Source organism: Oncorhynchus kisutch, unplaced genomic scaffold (genome assembly GCF_002021735.2).
Source record: "Oncorhynchus kisutch isolate 150728-3 unplaced genomic scaffold, Okis_V2 scaffold1676, whole genome shotgun sequence".
Taxonomy (NCBI): domain Eukaryota; kingdom Metazoa; phylum Chordata; class Actinopteri; order Salmoniformes; family Salmonidae; genus Oncorhynchus; species Oncorhynchus kisutch.
Window position 1 is genome coordinate 29,735 of NW_022263621.1, and position 18,613 is coordinate 48,347.

The 18,613-nt window shown below is 41.4% G+C and overlaps 16 non-coding genes across 16 annotated transcripts; all 16 read right to left on the minus strand.

Moving 5' to 3' along the window:
- Positions 1-265: 265 nt before the first annotated feature.
- Positions 266-339, minus strand: trnan-guu (transfer RNA asparagine (anticodon GUU)). Its single transcript has one exon. It is a non-coding gene; the product is annotated as a tRNA-Asn (tRNA).
- A 1,104-nt stretch (positions 340-1,443) lies between these two features.
- On the minus strand, positions 1,444-1,517 carry trnan-guu (transfer RNA asparagine (anticodon GUU)). Its single transcript has one exon. It is a non-coding gene; the product is annotated as a tRNA-Asn (tRNA).
- A 1,102-nt stretch (positions 1,518-2,619) lies between these two features.
- On the minus strand, positions 2,620-2,693 carry trnan-guu (transfer RNA asparagine (anticodon GUU)). The gene has a single exon. It is a non-coding gene; the product is annotated as a tRNA-Asn (tRNA).
- Positions 2,694-3,795: 1,102 nt separating this feature from the next.
- trnan-guu (transfer RNA asparagine (anticodon GUU)) lies at positions 3,796-3,869 on the minus strand. The gene has a single exon. It is a non-coding gene; the product is annotated as a tRNA-Asn (tRNA).
- Positions 3,870-4,972: 1,103 nt separating this feature from the next.
- trnan-guu (transfer RNA asparagine (anticodon GUU)) lies at positions 4,973-5,046 on the minus strand. Its single transcript has one exon. It is a non-coding gene; the product is annotated as a tRNA-Asn (tRNA).
- A 1,103-nt stretch (positions 5,047-6,149) lies between these two features.
- Positions 6,150-6,223, minus strand: trnan-guu (transfer RNA asparagine (anticodon GUU)). Its single transcript has one exon. It is a non-coding gene; the product is annotated as a tRNA-Asn (tRNA).
- Positions 6,224-7,326: 1,103 nt separating this feature from the next.
- trnan-guu (transfer RNA asparagine (anticodon GUU)) lies at positions 7,327-7,400 on the minus strand. Its single transcript has one exon. It is a non-coding gene; the product is annotated as a tRNA-Asn (tRNA).
- A 1,103-nt stretch (positions 7,401-8,503) lies between these two features.
- On the minus strand, positions 8,504-8,577 carry trnan-guu (transfer RNA asparagine (anticodon GUU)). Its single transcript has one exon. It is a non-coding gene; the product is annotated as a tRNA-Asn (tRNA).
- Positions 8,578-9,680: 1,103 nt separating this feature from the next.
- Positions 9,681-9,754, minus strand: trnan-guu (transfer RNA asparagine (anticodon GUU)). The gene has a single exon. It is a non-coding gene; the product is annotated as a tRNA-Asn (tRNA).
- A 1,103-nt stretch (positions 9,755-10,857) lies between these two features.
- On the minus strand, positions 10,858-10,931 carry trnan-guu (transfer RNA asparagine (anticodon GUU)). Its single transcript has one exon. It is a non-coding gene; the product is annotated as a tRNA-Asn (tRNA).
- Positions 10,932-12,034: 1,103 nt separating this feature from the next.
- On the minus strand, positions 12,035-12,108 carry trnan-guu (transfer RNA asparagine (anticodon GUU)). Its single transcript has one exon. It is a non-coding gene; the product is annotated as a tRNA-Asn (tRNA).
- Positions 12,109-13,210: 1,102 nt separating this feature from the next.
- trnan-guu (transfer RNA asparagine (anticodon GUU)) lies at positions 13,211-13,284 on the minus strand. Its single transcript has one exon. It is a non-coding gene; the product is annotated as a tRNA-Asn (tRNA).
- Positions 13,285-14,387: 1,103 nt separating this feature from the next.
- Positions 14,388-14,461, minus strand: trnan-guu (transfer RNA asparagine (anticodon GUU)). The gene has a single exon. It is a non-coding gene; the product is annotated as a tRNA-Asn (tRNA).
- A 1,102-nt stretch (positions 14,462-15,563) lies between these two features.
- On the minus strand, positions 15,564-15,637 carry trnan-guu (transfer RNA asparagine (anticodon GUU)). The gene has a single exon. It is a non-coding gene; the product is annotated as a tRNA-Asn (tRNA).
- A 1,103-nt stretch (positions 15,638-16,740) lies between these two features.
- trnan-guu (transfer RNA asparagine (anticodon GUU)) lies at positions 16,741-16,814 on the minus strand. Its single transcript has one exon. It is a non-coding gene; the product is annotated as a tRNA-Asn (tRNA).
- Positions 16,815-17,917: 1,103 nt separating this feature from the next.
- Positions 17,918-17,991, minus strand: trnan-guu (transfer RNA asparagine (anticodon GUU)). Its single transcript has one exon. It is a non-coding gene; the product is annotated as a tRNA-Asn (tRNA).
- Positions 17,992-18,613: the final 622 nt, after the last annotated feature.

Genomic DNA, 18,613 nt, shown 5'->3' on the forward strand with positions numbered 1-18,613 from the left:
TGGTTATACTGACCCTCAGCAGGCCATAGTCTCGTGGAAGCTCACAACAAGTCAGGAAGGGTCAGTTCACATCTCTACGATCTGAAAAATGTCATCCCTGGGTGGTGTCGAAGCACCAAACTTGAGATTGACAGTCAAACAAGCTAACTGTTTGATTGCACTTGAGAGGCTTGTGTTGGCATTGACCCTCAGCAGGCCAAAAGAACTGGGAATTTCATTAGAGGTCCAGGATGTCACATCCACATCATGGAGCACAACACACTGTCGTCCCTGGGTGGGCTCGAACCACCAACCTTTAGATTAACAGTCTAACGCGCTAACCAATTGCGCCACAGAGACTTATAGTGTTTATGACCCTGACGCTTGATCGCTGGCCGTCCGTGCTCTCTTCCAGCTGAACATGGAGTTTACGAAACAACAACACATTGTTCCAATGGTTGTGTTACCTTGCATCGAAAGTGCAGCAACATTTTCAAGGAAGTAGCTCTGTAGTTATCTAATGTTTGTTTGCTTTTTGAATGGCCTTAAAAGGGCAAAAATGTAGCGCAATGTTCGTCAGTGCAACATTATATTAAAAGGCATCTGGCAGGATTAAATTCAGCCACAATCACAAATATATTCTGATAAATATATATTTTAAACAACTGCATTTTTACAAATGTAATATATAATCGCCAAGCCCATTCAAAATAATTAGGGGACTGACTCTGGAGGATGATGTAGTAGCGAGTCACTTTCATGGCGTATAGGCATACATATACACACAAACACACACACACTGAACCAACATTGTCCTTCTCGCGAGATAAATATAAATGCTAAGGTTTTTCATGCCAGATTGACATCATTTACATTGTCATACTAGCCAGATTAATAAGAATAAATGATATGTTCCTTGGAGAACACAGAATGATCAAGCTATTGAGTAACAGAAGATCAGAGACCATTGACAGCCATTTTACCAGTAGGTATAGTAACTTGTCATCTTTCATGTTCAACAACACACCAATCACATGTGACAACAGGAAACACAGCAGGTCAAAAGCAAGCTTACTGTAAGTCCAGGAAGGTCTTCCATATCGCTAGAAACGGAAAGACAGCATCCCTGGGTGGGCTCAAATCACCAATTTTTAAATTAAGAGTCTAACGCGCCAACAAATTGCACCAAAGAGACTTGTGGTTATACTGACCCTCAGCAGGCCATAGTCTCGTGGAAGCTCACAACAAGTCAGGAAGGGTCAGTTCACATCTCTACGATCTGAAAAATGTCATCCCTGGGTGGTGTCGAAGCTACCAAACTTGAGATTGACAGTCAAACAAGCTAACTGTTTGATTGCACTTGAGAGGCTTGTGTTGGCATTGACCCTCAGCAGGCCAAAAGAACTGGGAATTTCATTAGAGGTCCAGGATGTCACATCCACATCATGGAGCACAACACACTGTCGTCCCTGGGTGGGCTCGAACCACCAACCTTTAGATTAACAGTCTAACGCGCTAACCAATTGCGCCACAGAGACTTATAGTGTTTATGACCCTGACGCTTGATCGCTGGCCGTCCGTGCTCTCTTCCAGCTGAACATGGAGTTTACGAAACAACAACACATTGTTCCAATGGTTGTGTTACCTTGCATCGAAAGTGCAGCAACATTTTAAGGAAGTAGCCCTGTAGTTATCTAATGTTTGTTTGCTTTTTGAATGGCCTTAAAAGGGCAAAAATGTAGCGCAATGTTCGTCAGTGCAACATTATATTAAAAGGCATCTGGCAGGATTAAATTCAGCCACAATCACAAATATATTCCGATAAATATATATTTTAAACAACTGCATTTTTACAAATGTAATATATAATCGCCAAGCCCATTCAAAATAATTAGGGGACTGACTCTGGAGGATGATGTAGTAGCGAGTCACTTTCATGGCGTATAGGCATACATATACACACAAACACACACACACTGAACCAACATTGTCCTTCTCGCGAGATAAATATAAATGCTAAGGTTTTTCATGCCAGATTGACATCATTTACATTGTCATACTAGCCAGATTAATAAGAATAAATGATATGTTCCTTGGAGAACACAGAATGATCAAGCTATTGAGTAACAGAAGATCAGAGACCATTGACAGCCATTTTACCAGTAGGTATAGTAACTTGTCATCTTTCATGTTCAACAACACACCAATCACATGTGACAACAGGAAACACAGCAGGTCAAAAGCAAGCTTACTGTAAGTCCAGGAAGGTCTTCCATATCGCTAGAAACGGAAAGACAGCATCCCTGGGTGGGCTCAAATCACCAATTTTTAAATTAAGAGTCTAACGCGCCAACAAATTGCACCAAAGAGACTTGTGGTTATACTGACCCTCAGCAGGCCATAGTCTCGTGGAAGCTCACAACAAGTCAGGAAGGGTCAGTTCACATCTCTACGATCTGAAAAATGTCATCCCTGGGTGGTGTCGAAGTACCAAACTTGAGATTGACAGTCAAACAAGCTAACTGTTTGATTGCACTTGAGAGGCTTGTGTTGGCATTGACCCTCAGCAGGCCAAAAGAACTGGGAATTTCATTAGAGGTCCAGGATGTCACATCCACATCATGGAGCACAACACACTGTCGTCCCTGGGTGGGCTCGAACCACCAACCTTTAGATTAACAGTCTAACGCGCTAACCAATTGCGCCACAGAGACTTATAGTGTTTATGACCCTGACGCTTGATCGCTGGCCGTCCGTGCTCTCTTCCAGCTGAACATGGAGTTTACGAAACAACAACACATTGTTCCAATGGTTGTGTTACCTTGCATCGAAAGTGCAGCAACATTTTAAGGAAGTAGCCCTGTAGTTATCTAATGTTTGTTTGCTTTTTGAATGGCCTTAAAAGGGCAAAAATGTAGCGCAATGTTCGTCAGTGCAACATTATATTAAAAGGCATCTGGCAGGATTAAATTCAGCCACAATCACAAATATATTCTGATAAATATATATTTTAAACAACTGCATTTTTACAAATGTAATATATAATCGCCAAGCCCATTCAAAATAATTAGGGGACTGACTCTGGAGGATGATGTAGTAGCGAGTCACTTTCATGGCGTATAGGCATACATATACACACAAACACACACACACTGAACCAACATTGTCCTTCTCGCGAGATAAATATAAATGCTAAGGTTTTTCATGCCAGATTGACATCATTTACATTGTCATACTAGCCAGATTAATAAGAATAAATGATATGTTCCTTGGAGAACACAGAATGATCAAGCTATTGAGTAACAGAAGATCAGAGACCATTGACAGCCATTTTACCAGTAGGTATAGTAACTTGTCATCTTTCATGTTCAACAACACACCAATCACATGTGACAACAGGAAACACAGCAGGTCAAAAGCAAGCTTACTGTAAGTCCAGGAAGGTCTTCCATATCGCTAGAAACGGAAAGACAGCATCCCTGGGTGGGCTCAAATCACCAATTTTTAAATTAAGAGTCTAACGCGCCAACAAATTGCACCAAAGAGACTTGTGGTTATACTGACCCTCAGCAGGCCATAGTCTCGTGGAAGCTCACAACAAGTCAGGAAGGGTCAGTTCACATCTCTACGATCTGAAAAATGTCATCCCTGGGTGGTGTCGAAGTACCAAACTTGAGATTGACAGTCAAACAAGCTAACTGTTTGATTGCACTTGAGAGGCTTGTGTTGGCATTGACCCTCAGCAGGCCAAAAGAACTGGGAATTTCATTAGAGGTCCAGGATGTCACATCCACATCAAGGAGCACAACACACTGTCGTCCCTGGGTGGGCTCGAACCACCAACCTTTAGATTAACAGTCTAACGCGCTAACCAATTGCGCCACAGAGACTTATAGTGTTTATGACCCTGACGCTTGATCGCTGGCCGTCCGTGCTCTCTTCCAGCTGAACATGGAGTTTACGAAACAACAACACATTGTTCCAATGGTTGTGTTACCTTGCATCGAAAGTGCAGCAACATTTTTAAGGAAGTAGCCCTGTAGTTATCTAATGTTTGTTTGCTTTTTGAATGGCCTTAAAAGGGCAAAAATGTAGCGCAATGTTCGTCAGTGCAACATTATATTAAAAGGCATCTGGCAGGATTAAATTCAGCCACAATCACAAATATATTCCGATAAATATATATTTTAAACAACTGCATTTTTACAAATGTAATATATAATCGCCAAGCCCATTCAAAATAATTAGGGGACTGACTCTGGAGGATGATGTAGTAGCGAGTCACTTTCATGGCGTATAGGCATACATATACACACAAACACACACACACTGAACCAACATTGTCCTTCTCGCGAGATAAATATAAATGCTAAGGTTTTTCATGCCAGATTGACATCATTTACATTGTCATACTAGCCAGATTAATAAGAATAAATGATATGTTCCTTGGAGAACACAGAATGATCAAGCTATTGAGTAACAGAAGATCAGAGACCATTGACAGCCATTTTACCAGTAGGTATAGTAACTTGTCATCTTTCATGTTCAACAACACACCAATCACATGTGACAACAGGAAACACAGCAGGTCAAAAGCAAGCTTACTGTAAGTCCAGGAAGGTCTTCCATATCGCTAGAAACGGAAAGACAGCATCCCTGGGTGGGCTCAAATCACCAATTTTTAAATTAAGAGTCTAACGCGCCAACAAATTGCACCAAAGAGACTTGTGGTTATACTGACCCTCAGCAGGCCATAGTCTCGTGGAAGCTCACAACAAGTCAGGAAGGGTCAGTTCACATCTCTACGATCTGAAAAATGTCATCCCTGGGTGGTGTCGAAGTACCAAACTTGAGATTGACAGTCAAACAAGCTAACTGTTTGATTGCACTTGAGAGGCTTGTGTTGGCATTGACCCTCAGCAGGCCAAAAGAACTGGGAATTTCATTAGAGGTCCAGGATGTCACATCCACATCAAGGAGCACAACACACTGTCGTCCCTGGGTGGGCTCGAACCACCAACCTTTAGATTAACAGTCTAACGCGCTAACCAATTGCGCCACAGAGACTTATAGTGTTTATGACCCTGACGCTTGATCGCTGGCCGTCCGTGCTCTCTTCCAGCTGAACATGGAGTTTACGAAACAACAACACATTGTTCCAATGGTTGTGTTACCTTGCATCGAAAGTGCAGCAACATTTTTAAGGAAGTAGCCCTGTAGTTATCTAATGTTTGTTTGCTTTTTGAATGGCCTTAAAAGGGCAAAAATGTAGCGCAATGTTCGTCAGTGCAACATTATATTAAAAGGCATCTGGCAGGATTAAATTCAGCCACAATCACAAATATATTCTGATAAATATATATTTTAAACAACTGCATTTTTACAAATGTAATATATAATCGCCAAGCCCATTCAAAATAATTAGGGGACTGACTCTGGAGGATGATGTAGTAGCGAGTCACTTTCATGGCGTATAGGCATACATATACACACAAACACACACACACTGAACCAACATTGTCCTTCTCGCGAGATAAATATAAATGCTAAGGTTTTTCATGCCAGATTGACATCATTTACATTGTCATACTAGCCAGATTAATAAGAATAAATGATATGTTCCTTGGAGAACACAGAATGATCAAGCTATTGAGTAACAGAAGATCAGAGACCATTGACAGCCATTTTACCAGTAGGTATAGTAACTTGTCATCTTTCATGTTCAACAACACACCAATCACATGTGACAACAGGAAACACAGCAGGTCAAAAGCAAGCTTACTGTAAGTCCAGGAAGGTCTTCCATATCGCTAGAAACGGAAAGACAGCATCCCTGGGTGGGCTCAAATCACCAATTTTTAAATTAAGAGTCTAACGCGCCAACAAATTGCACCAAAGAGACTTGTGGTTATACTGACCCTCAGCAGGCCATAGTCTCGTGGAAGCTCACAACAAGTCAGGAAGGGTCAGTTCACATCTCTACGATCTGAAAAATGTCATCCCTGGGTGGTGTCGAAGTACCAAACTTGAGATTGACAGTCAAACAAGCTAACTGTTTGATTGCACTTGAGAGGCTTGTGTTGGCATTGACCCTCAGCAGGCCAAAAGAACTGGGAATTTCATTAGAGGTCCAGGATGTCACATCCACATCAAGGAGCACAACACACTGTCGTCCCTGGGTGGGCTCGAACCACCAACCTTTAGATTAACAGTCTAACGCGCTAACCAATTGCGCCACAGAGACTTATAGTGTTTATGACCCTGACGCTTGATCGCTGGCCGTCCGTGCTCTCTTCCAGCTGAACATGGAGTTTACGAAACAACAACACATTGTTCCAATGGTTGTGTTACCTTGCATCGAAAGTGCAGCAACATTTTTAAGGAAGTAGCCCTGTAGTTATCTAATGTTTGTTTGCTTTTTGAATGGCCTTAAAAGGGCAAAAATGTAGCGCAATGTTCGTCAGTGCAACATTATATTAAAAGGCATCTGGCAGGATTAAATTCAGCCACAATCACAAATATATTCTGATAAATATATATTTTAAACAACTGCATTTTTACAAATGTAATATATAATCGCCAAGCCCATTCAAAATAATTAGGGGACTGACTCTGGAGGATGATGTAGTAGCGAGTCACTTTCATGGCGTATAGGCATACATATACACACAAACACACACACACTGAACCAACATTGTCCTTCTCGCGAGATAAATATAAATGCTAAGGTTTTTCATGCCAGATTGACATCATTTACATTGTCATACTAGCCAGATTAATAAGAATAAATGATATGTTCCTTGGAGAACACAGAATGATCAAGCTATTGAGTAACAGAAGATCAGAGACCATTGACAGCCATTTTACCAGTAGGTATAGTAACTTGTCATCTTTCATGTTCAACAACACACCAATCACATGTGACAACAGGAAACACAGCAGGTCAAAAGCAAGCTTACTGTAAGTCCAGGAAGGTCTTCCATATCGCTAGAAACGGAAAGACAGCATCCCTGGGTGGGCTCAAATCACCAATTTTTAAATTAAGAGTCTAACGCGCCAACAAATTGCACCAAAGAGACTTGTGGTTATACTGACCCTCAGCAGGCCATAGTCTCGTGGAAGCTCACAACAAGTCAGGAAGGGTCAGTTCACATCTCTACGATCTGAAAAATGTCATCCCTGGGTGGTGTCGAAGTACCAAACTTGAGATTGACAGTCAAACAAGCTAACTGTTTGATTGCACTTGAGAGGCTTGTGTTGGCATTGACCCTCAGCAGGCCAAAAGAACTGGGAATTTCATTAGAGGTCCAGGATGTCACATCCACATCAAGGAGCACAACACACTGTCGTCCCTGGGTGGGCTCGAACCACCAACCTTTAGATTAACAGTCTAACGCGCTAACCAATTGCGCCACAGAGACTTATAGTGTTTATGACCCTGACGCTTGATCGCTGGCCGTCCGTGCTCTCTTCCAGCTGAACATGGAGTTTACGAAACAACAACACATTGTTCCAATGGTTGTGTTACCTTGCATCGAAAGTGCAGCAACATTTTTAAGGAAGTAGCCCTGTAGTTATCTAATGTTTGTTTGCTTTTTGAATGGCCTTAAAAGGGCAAAAATGTAGCGCAATGTTCGTCAGTGCAACATTATATTAAAAGGCATCTGGCAGGATTAAATTCAGCCACAATCACAAATATATTCTGATAAATATATATTTTAAACAACTGCATTTTTACAAATGTAATATATAATCGCCAAGCCCATTCAAAATAATTAGGGGACTGACTCTGGAGGATGATGTAGTAGCGAGTCACTTTCATGGCGTATAGGCATACATATACACACAAACACACACACACTGAACCAACATTGTCCTTCTCGCGAGATAAATATAAATGCTAAGGTTTTTCATGCCAGATTGACATCATTTACATTGTCATACTAGCCAGATTAATAAGAATAAATGATATGTTCCTTGGAGAACACAGAATGATCAAGCTATTGAGTAACAGAAGATCAGAGACCATTGACAGCCATTTTACCAGTAGGTATAGTAACTTGTCATCTTTCATGTTCAACAACACACCAATCACATGTGACAACAGGAAACACAGCAGGTCAAAAGCAAGCTTACTGTAAGTCCAGGAAGGTCTTCCATATCGCTAGAAACGGAAAGACAGCATCCCTGGGTGGGCTCAAATCACCAATTTTTAAATTAAGAGTCTAACGCGCCAACAAATTGCACCAAAGAGACTTGTGGTTATACTGACCCTCAGCAGGCCATAGTCTCGTGGAAGCTCACAACAAGTCAGGAAGGGTCAGTTCACATCTCTACGATCTGAAAAATGTCATCCCTGGGTGGTGTCGAAGTACCAAACTTGAGATTGACAGTCAAACAAGCTAACTGTTTGATTGCACTTGAGAGGCTTGTGTTGGCATTGACCCTCAGCAGGCCAAAAGAACTGGGAATTTCATTAGAGGTCCAGGATGTCACATCCACATCAAGGAGCACAACACACTGTCGTCCCTGGGTGGGCTCGAACCACCAACCTTTAGATTAACAGTCTAACGCGCTAACCAATTGCGCCACAGAGACTTATAGTGTTTATGACCCTGACGCTTGATCGCTGGCCGTCCGTGCTCTCTTCCAGCTGAACATGGAGTTTACGAAACAACAACACATTGTTCCAATGGTTGTGTTACCTTGCATCGAAAGTGCAGCAACATTTTTAAGGAAGTAGCCCTGTAGTTATCTAATGTTTGTTTGCTTTTTGAATGGCCTTAAAAGGGCAAAAATGTAGCGCAATGTTCGTCAGTGCAACATTATATTAAAAGGCATCTGGCAGGATTAAATTCAGCCACAATCACAAATATATTCCGATAAATATATATTTTAAACAACTGCATTTTTACAAATGTAATATATAATCGCCAAGCCCATTCAAAATAATTAGGGGACTGACTCTGGAGGATGATGTAGTAGCGAGTCACTTTCATGGCGTATAGGCATACATATACACACAAACACACACACACTGAACCAACATTGTCCTTCTCGCGAGATAAATATAAATGCTAAGGTTTTTCATGCCAGATTGACATCATTTACATTGTCATACTAGCCAGATTAATAAGAATAAATGATATGTTCCTTGGAGAACACAGAATGATCAAGCTATTGAGTAACAGAAGATCAGAGACCATTGACAGCCATTTTACCAGTAGGTATAGTAACTTGTCATCTTTCATGTTCAACAACACACCAATCACATGTGACAACAGGAAACACAGCAGGTCAAAAGCAAGCTTACTGTAAGTCCAGGAAGGTCTTCCATATCGCTAGAAACGGAAAGACAGCATCCCTGGGTGGGCTCAAATCACCAATTTTTAAATTAAGAGTCTAACGCGCCAACAAATTGCACCAAAGAGACTTGTGGTTATACTGACCCTCAGCAGGCCATAGTCTCGTGGAAGCTCACAACAAGTCAGGAAGGGTCAGTTCACATCTCTACGATCTGAAAAATGTCATCCCTGGGTGGTGTCGAAGTACCAAACTTGAGATTGACAGTCAAACAAGCTAACTGTTTGATTGCACTTGAGAGGCTTGTGTTGGCATTGACCCTCAGCAGGCCAAAAGAACTGGGAATTTCATTAGAGGTCCAGGATGTCACATCCACATCATGGAGCACAACACACTGTCGTCCCTGGGTGGGCTCGAACCACCAACCTTTAGATTAACAGTCTAACGCGCTAACCAATTGCGCCACAGAGACTTATAGTGTTTATGACCCTGACGCTTGATCGCTGGCCGTCCGTGCTCTCTTCCAGCTGAACATGGAGTTTACGAAACAACAACACATTGTTCCAATGGTTGTGTTACCTTGCATCGAAAGTGCAGCAACATTTTTAAGGAAGTAGCCCTGTAGTTATCTAATGTTTGTTTGCTTTTTGAATGGCCTTAAAAGGGCAAAAATGTAGCGCAATGTTCGTCAGTGCAACATTATATTAAAAGGCATCTGGCAGGATTAAATTCAGCCACAATCACAAATATATTCTGATAAATATATATTTTAAACAACTGCATTTTTACAAATGTAATATATAATCGCCAAGCCCATTCAAAATAATTAGGGGACTGACTCTGGAGGATGATGTAGTAGCGAGTCACTTTCATGGCGTATAGGCATACATATACACACAAACACACACACACTGAACCAACATTGTCCTTCTCGCGAGATAAATATAAATGCTAAGGTTTTTCATGCCAGATTGACATCATTTACATTGTCATACTAGCCAGATTAATAAGAATAAATGATATGTTCCTTGGAGAACACAGAATGATCAAGCTATTGAGTAACAGAAGATCAGAGACCATTGACAGCCATTTTACCAGTAGGTATAGTAACTTGTCATCTTTCATGTTCAACAACACACCAATCACATGTGACAACAGGAAACACAGCAGGTCAAAAGCAAGCTTACTGTAAGTCCAGGAAGGTCTTCCATATCGCTAGAAACGGAAAGACAGCATCCCTGGGTGGGCTCAAATCACCAATTTTTAAATTAAGAGTCTAACGCGCCAACAAATTGCACCAAAGAGACTTGTGGTTATACTGACCCTCAGCAGGCCATAGTCTCGTGGAAGCTCACAACAAGTCAGGAAGGGTCAGTTCACATCTCTACGATCTGAAAAATGTCATCCCTGGGTGGTGTCGAAGTACCAAACTTGAGATTGACAGTCAAACAAGCTAACTGTTTGATTGCACTTGAGAGGCTTGTGTTGGCATTGACCCTCAGCAGGCCAAAAGAACTGGGAATTTCATTAGAGGTCCAGGATGTCACATCCACATCATGGAGCACAACACACTGTCGTCCCTGGGTGGGCTCGAACCACCAACCTTTAGATTAACAGTCTAACGCGCTAACCAATTGCGCCACAGAGACTTATAGTGTTTATGACCCTGACGCTTGATCGCTGGCCGTCCGTGCTCTCTTCCAGCTGAACATGGAGTTTACGAAACAACAACACATTGTTCCAATGGTTGTGTTACCTTGCATCGAAAGTGCAGCAACATTTTTAAGGAAGTAGCCCTGTAGTTATCTAATGTTTGTTTGCTTTTTGAATGGCCTTAAAAGGGCAAAAATGTAGCGCAATGTTCGTCAGTGCAACATTATATTAAAAGGCATCTGGCAGGATTAAATTCAGCCACAATCACAAATATATTCTGATAAATATATATTTTAAACAACTGCATTTTTACAAATGTAATATATAATCGCCAAGCCCATTCAAAATAATTAGGGGACTGACTCTGGAGGATGATGTAGTAGCGAGTCACTTTCATGGCGTATAGGCATACATATACACACAAACACACACACACTGAACCAACATTGTCCTTCTCGCGAGATAAATATAAATGCTAAGGTTTTTCATGCCAGATTGACATCATTTACATTGTCATACTAGCCAGATTAATAAGAATAAATGATATGTTCCTTGGAGAACACAGAATGATCAAGCTATTGAGTAACAGAAGATCAGAGACCATTGACAGCCATTTTACCAGTAGGTATAGTAACTTGTCATCTTTCATGTTCAACAACACACCAATCACATGTGACAACAGGAAACACAGCAGGTCAAAAGCAAGCTTACTGTAAGTCCAGGAAGGTCTTCCATATCGCTAGAAACGGAAAGACAGCATCCCTGGGTGGGCTCAAATCACCAATTTTTAAATTAAGAGTCTAACGCGCCAACAAATTGCACCAAAGAGACTTGTGGTTATACTGACCCTCAGCAGGCCATAGTCTCGTGGAAGCTCACAACAAGTCAGGAAGGGTCAGTTCACATCTCTACGATCTGAAAAATGTCATCCCTGGGTGGTGTCGAAGTACCAAACTTGAGATTGACAGTCAAACAAGCTAACTGTTTGATTGCACTTGAGAGGCTTGTGTTGGCATTGACCCTCAGCAGGCCAAAAGAACTGGGAATTTCATTAGAGGTCCAGGATGTCACATCCACATCATGGAGCACAACACACTGTCGTCCCTGGGTGGGCTCGAACCACCAACCTTTAGATTAACAGTCTAACGCGCTAACCAATTGCGCCACAGAGACTTATAGTGTTTATGACCCTGACGCTTGATCGCTGGCCGTCCGTGCTCTCTTCCAACTGAACATGGAGTTTACGAAACAACAACACATTGTTCCAATGGTTGTGTTACCTTGCATCGAAAGTGCAGCAACATTTTCAAGGAAGTAGCTCTGTAGTTATCTAATGTTTGTTTGCTTTTTGAATGGCCTTAAAAGGGCAAAAATGTAGCGCAATGTTCGTCAGTGCAACATTATATTAAAAGGCATCTGGCAGGATTAAATTCAGCCACAATCACAAATATATTCTGATAAATATATATTTTAAACAACTGCATTTTTACAAATGTAATATATAATCGCCAAGCCCATTCAAAATAATTAGGGGACTGACTCCGGAGGATGATGTAGTAGCGAGTCACTTTCATGGCGTATAGGCATACATATACACACAAACACACACACACTGAACCAACATTGTCCTTCTCGCGAGATAAATATAAATGCTAAGGTTTTTCATGCCAGATTGACATCATTTACATTGTCATACTAGCCAGATTAATAAGAATAAATGATATGTTCCTTGGAGAACACAGAATGATCAAGCTATTGAGTAACAGAAGATCAGAGACCATTGACAGCCATTTTACCAGTAGGTATAGTAACTTGTCATCTTTCATGTTCAACAACACACCAATCACATGTGACAACAGGAAACACAGCAGGTCAAAAGCAAGCTTACTGTAAGTCCAGGAAGGTCTTCCATATCGCTAGAAACGGAAAGACAGCATCCCTGGGTGGGCTCAAATCACCAATTTTTTAATTAAAGTCTAACGCGCCAACAAATTGCACCAAAGAGACTTGTGGTTATACTGACCCTCAGCTGGCCATAGTCTCGTGGAAGCTCACAACAAGTCAGGAAGGGTCAGTTCACATCTCTACGATCTGAAAAATGTCATCCCTGGGTGGTGTCGAAGCACCAAACTTGAGATTGACAGTCAAACAAGCTAACTGTTTGATTGCACTTGAGAGGCTTGTGTTGGCATTGACCCTCAGCAGGCCAAAAGAACTGGGAATTTCATTAGAGGTCCAGGATGTCACATCCACATCATGGAGCACAACACACTGTCGTCCCTGGGTGGGCTCGAACCACCAACCTTTAGATTAACAGTCTAACGCGCTAACCAATTGCGCCACAGAGACTTATGGTGTGTATGACCCTGACGCTTGATCACTGGCCGTCCGTGCTCTCTTCCAACTGAACATGGAGTTTACGAAACAACAACACATTGTTCCAATGGTTGTGTTACCTTGCATCGAAAGTGCAGCAACATTTTCAAGGAAGTAGCTCTGTAGTTATCTAATGTTTGTTTGCTTTTTGAATGGCCTTAAAAGGGCAAAAATGTAGCGCAATGTTCGTCAGTGCAACATTATATTAAAAGGCATCTGGCAGGATTAAATTCAGCCACAATCACAAATATATTCCGATAAATATATATTTTAAACAACTGCATTTTTACAAATGTAATATATAATCGCCAAGCCCATTCAAAATAATTAGGGGACTGACTCTGGAGGATGATGTAGTAGCGAGTCACTTTCATGGCGTATAGGCATACATATACACACAAACACACACACACTGAACCAACATTGTCCTTCTCGCGAGATAAATATAAATGCTAAGGTTTTTCATGCCAGATTGACATCATTTACATTGTCATACTAGCCAGATTAATAAGAATAAATGATATGTTCCTTGGAGAACACAGAATGATCAAGCTATTGAGTAACAGAAGATCAGAGACCATTGACAGCCATTTTACCAGTAGGTATAGTAACTTGTCATCTTTCATGTTCAACAACACACCAATCACATGTGACAACAGGAAACACAGCAGGTCAAAAGCAAGCTTACTGTAAGTCCAGGAAGGTCTTCCATATCGCTAGAAACGGAAAGACAGCATCCCTGGGTGGGCTCAAATCACCAATTTTTAAATTAAGAGTCTAACGCGCCAACAAATTGCACCAAAGAGACTTGTGGTTATACTGACCCTCAGCAGGCCATAGTCTCGTGGAAGCTCACAACAAGTCAGGAAGGGTCAGTTCACATCTCTACGATCTGAAAAATGTCATCCCTGGGTGGTGTCGAAGTACCAAACTTGAGATTGACAGTCAAACAAGCTAACTGTTTGATTGCACTTGAGAGGCTTGTGTTGGCATTGACCCTCAGCAGGCCAAAAGAACTGGGAATTTCATTAGAGGTCCAGGATGTCACATCCACATCATGGAGCACAACACACTGTCGTCCCTGGGTGGGCTCGAACCACCAACCTTTAGATTAACAGTCTAACGCGCTAACCAATTGCGCCACAGAGACTTATAGTGTTTATGACCCTGACGCTTGATCGCTGGCCGTCCGTGCTCTCTTCCAGCTGAACATGGAGTTTACGAAACAACAACACATTGTTCCAATGGTTGTGTTACCTTGCATCGAAAGTGCAGCAACATTTTTAAGGAAGTAGCCCTGTAGTTATCTAATGTTTGTTTGCTTTTTGAATGGCCTTAAAAGGGCAAAAATGTAGCGCAATGTTCGTCAGTGCAACATTATATTAAAAGGCATCTGGCAGGATTAAATTCAGCCACAATCACAAATATATTCTGATAAATATATATTTTAAACAACTGCATTTTTACAAATGTAATATATAATCGCCAAGCCCATTCAAAATAATTAGGGGACTGACTCCGGAGGATGATGTAGTAGCGAGTCACTTTCATGGCGTATAGGCATACATATACACACAAACACACACACACTGAACCAACATTGTCCTTCTCGCGAGATAAATATAAATGCTAAGGTTTTTCATGCCAGATTGACATCATTTACATTGTCATACTAGCCAGATTAATAAGAATAAATGATATGTTCCTTGGAGAACACAGAATGATCAAGCTATTGAGTAACAGAAGATCAGAGACCATTGACAGCCATTTTACCAGTAGGTATAGTAACTTGTCATCTTTCATGTTCAACAACACACCAATCACATGTGACAACAGGAAACACAGCAGGTCAAAAGCAAGCTTACTGTAAGTCCAGGAAGGTCTTCCATATCGCTAGAAACGGAAAGACAGCATCCCTGGGTGGGCTCAAATCACCAATTTTTAATTAAGAGTCTAACGCGCCAACAAATTGCACCAAAGAGACTTGTGGTTATACTGACCCTCAGCTGGCCATAGTCTCGTGGAAGCTCACAACAAGTCAGGAAGGGTCAGTTCACATCTCTACGATCTGAAAAATGTCATCCCTGGGTGGTGTCGAAGCACCAAACTTGAGATTGACAGTCAAACAAGCTAACTGTTTGATTGCACTTGAGAGGCTTGTGTTGGCATTGACCCTCAGCAGGCCAAAAGAACTGGGAATTTCATTAGAGGTCCAGGATGTCACATCCACATCATGGAGCACAACACACTGTCGTCCCTGGGTGGGCTCGAACCACCAACCTTTAGATTAACAGTCTAACGCGCTAACCAATTGCGCCACAGAGACTTATGGTGTGTATGACCCTGACGCTTGATCACTGGCCGTCCGTGCTCTCTTCCAACTGAACATGGAGTTTACGAAACAACAACACATTGTTCCAATGGTTGTGTTACCTTGCATCGAAAGTGCAGCAACATTTTCAAGGAAGTAGCTCTGTAGTTATCTAATGTTTGTTTGCTTTTTGAATGGCCTTAAAAGGGCAAAAATGTAGCGCAATGTTCGTCAGTGCAACATTATATTAAAAGGCATCTGGCAGGATTAAATTCAGCCACAATCACAAATATATTCCGATAAATATATATTTTAAACAACTGCATTTTTACAAATGTAATATATAATCGCCAAGCCCATTCAAAATAATTAGGGGACTGACTCTGGAGGATGATGTAGTAGCGAGTCACTTTCATGGCGTATAGGCATACATATACACACAAACACACACACACTGAACCAACATTGTCCTTCTCGCGAGATAAATATAAATGCTAAGGTTTTTCATGCCAGATTGACATCATTTACATTGTCATACTAGCCAGATTAATAAGAATAAATGATATGTTCCTTGGAGAACACAGAATGATCAAGCTATTGAGTAACAGAAGATCAGAGACCATTGACAGCCATTTTACCAGTAGGTATAGTAACTTGTCATCTTTCATGTTCAACAACACACCAATCACATGTGACAACAGGAAACACAGCAGGTCAAAAGCAAGCTTACTGTAAGTCCAGGAAGGTCTTCCATATCGCTAGAAACGGAAAGACAGCATCCCTGGGTGGGCTCAAATCACCAATTTTTAAATTAAGAGTCTAACGCGCCAACAAATTGCACCAAAGAGACTTGTGGTTATACTGACCCTCAGCTGGCCATAGTCTCGTGGAAGCTCACAACAAGTCAGGAAGGGTCAGTTCACATCTCTACGATCTGAAAAATGTCATCCCTGGGTGGTGTCGAAGCACCAAACTTGAGATTGACAGTCAAACAAGCTAACTGTTTGATTGCACTTGAGAGGCTTGTGTTGGCATTGACCCTCAGCAGGCCAAAAGAACTGGGAATTTCATTAGAGGTCCAGGATGTCACATCCACATCATGGAGCACAACACACTGTCGTCCCTGGGTGGGCTCGAACCACCAACCTTTAGATTAACAGTCTAACGCGCTAACCAATTGCGCCACAGAGACTTATGGTGTGTATGACCCTGACGCTTGATCACTGGCCGTCCGTGCTCTCTTCCAACTGAACATGGAGTTTACGAAACAACAACACATTGTTCCAATGGTTGTGTTACCTTGCATCGAAAGTGCAGCAACATTTTCAAGGAAGTAGCTCTGTAGTTATCTAATGTTTGTTTGCTTTTTGAATGGCCTTAAAAGGGCAAAAATGTAGCGCAATGTTCGTCAGTGCAACATTATATTAAAAGGCATCTGGCAGGATTAAATTCAGCCACAATCACAAATATATTCTGATAAATATATATTTTAAACAACTGCATTTTTACAAATGTAATATATAATCGCCAAGCCCATTCAAAATAATTAGGGGACTGACTCCGGAGGATGATGTAGTAGCGAGTCACTTTCATGGCGTATAGGCATACATATACACACAAACACACACACACTGAACCAACATTGTCCTTCTCGCGAGATAAATATAAATGCTAAGGTTTTTCATGCCAGATTGACATCATTTACATTGTCATACTAGCCAGATTAATAAGAATAAATGATATGTTCCTTGGAGAACACAGAATGATCAAGCTATTGAGTAACAGAAGATCAGAGACCATTGACAGCCATTTTACCAGTAGGTATAGTAACTTGTCATCTTTCATGTTCAACAACACACCAATCACATGTGACAACAGGAAACACAGCAGGTCAAAAGCAAGCTTACTGTAAGTCCAGGAAGGTCTTCCATATCGCTAGAAACGGAAAGACAGCATCCCTGGGTGGGCTCAAATCACCAATTTTTAATTAAGAGTCTAACGCGCCAACAAATTGCACCAAAGAGACTTGTGGTTATACTGACCCTCAGCAGGCCATAGTCTCGTGGAAGCTCACAACAAGTCAGGAAGGGTCAGTTCACATCTCTACGATCTGAAAAATGTCATCCCTGGGTGGTGTCGAAGCTACCAAACTTGAGATTGACAGTCAAACAAGCTAACTGTTTGATTGCACTTGAGAGGCTTGTGTTGGCATTGACCCTCAGCAGGCCAAAAGAACTGGGAATTTCATTAGAGGTCCAGGATGTCACATCCACATCATGGAGCACAACACACTGTCGTCCCTGGGTGGGCTCGAACCACCAACCTTTAGATTAACAGTCTAACGCGCTAACCAATTGCGCCACAGAGACTTATGGTGTGAATATGACCCTGACGCTTGATCGCTGGCCGTCCGTGCTCTCTTCCAACTGAACATGGAGTTTACGAAACAACAACACATTGTTCCAATGGTTGTGTTACCTTGCATCGAAAGTGCAGCAAATTTTCAAGGGAAGTAGCTCTGTAGTTATCTAATGTTTGTTTGCTTTTTCAATGGCCTTAAAGGGCAAAAATGTAGCGCAATGTTCGTCAGTGCAACATTATATTAAAAGGCATCTGGCAGGATTAAATTCAGCCACAATCACAAATATATTCTGATAAATATATATTTTAAACAACTGCATTTTTACAAATGTAATATATAATCGCCAAGCCCATTCAAAATAATTAGGGGACTGACTCCTGGAGGATGAGTGTAGTAGCGAGTCACTTTCATGGCGTATAGGCATACATATACACACAAACACACACACACTGAACCAACATTGTCCTTCTCGCGAGATAAATATAAATGCTAAGGTTTTTCATGCCAGATTGACAAATTTTACATTGTCATACTAGCCAGATTAATAAGAATAAATGATATGTTCCTTGGAGAACACAGAATGATCAAGCTATTGAGTAACAGAAGATCAGAGCACCATTGACAGCCAT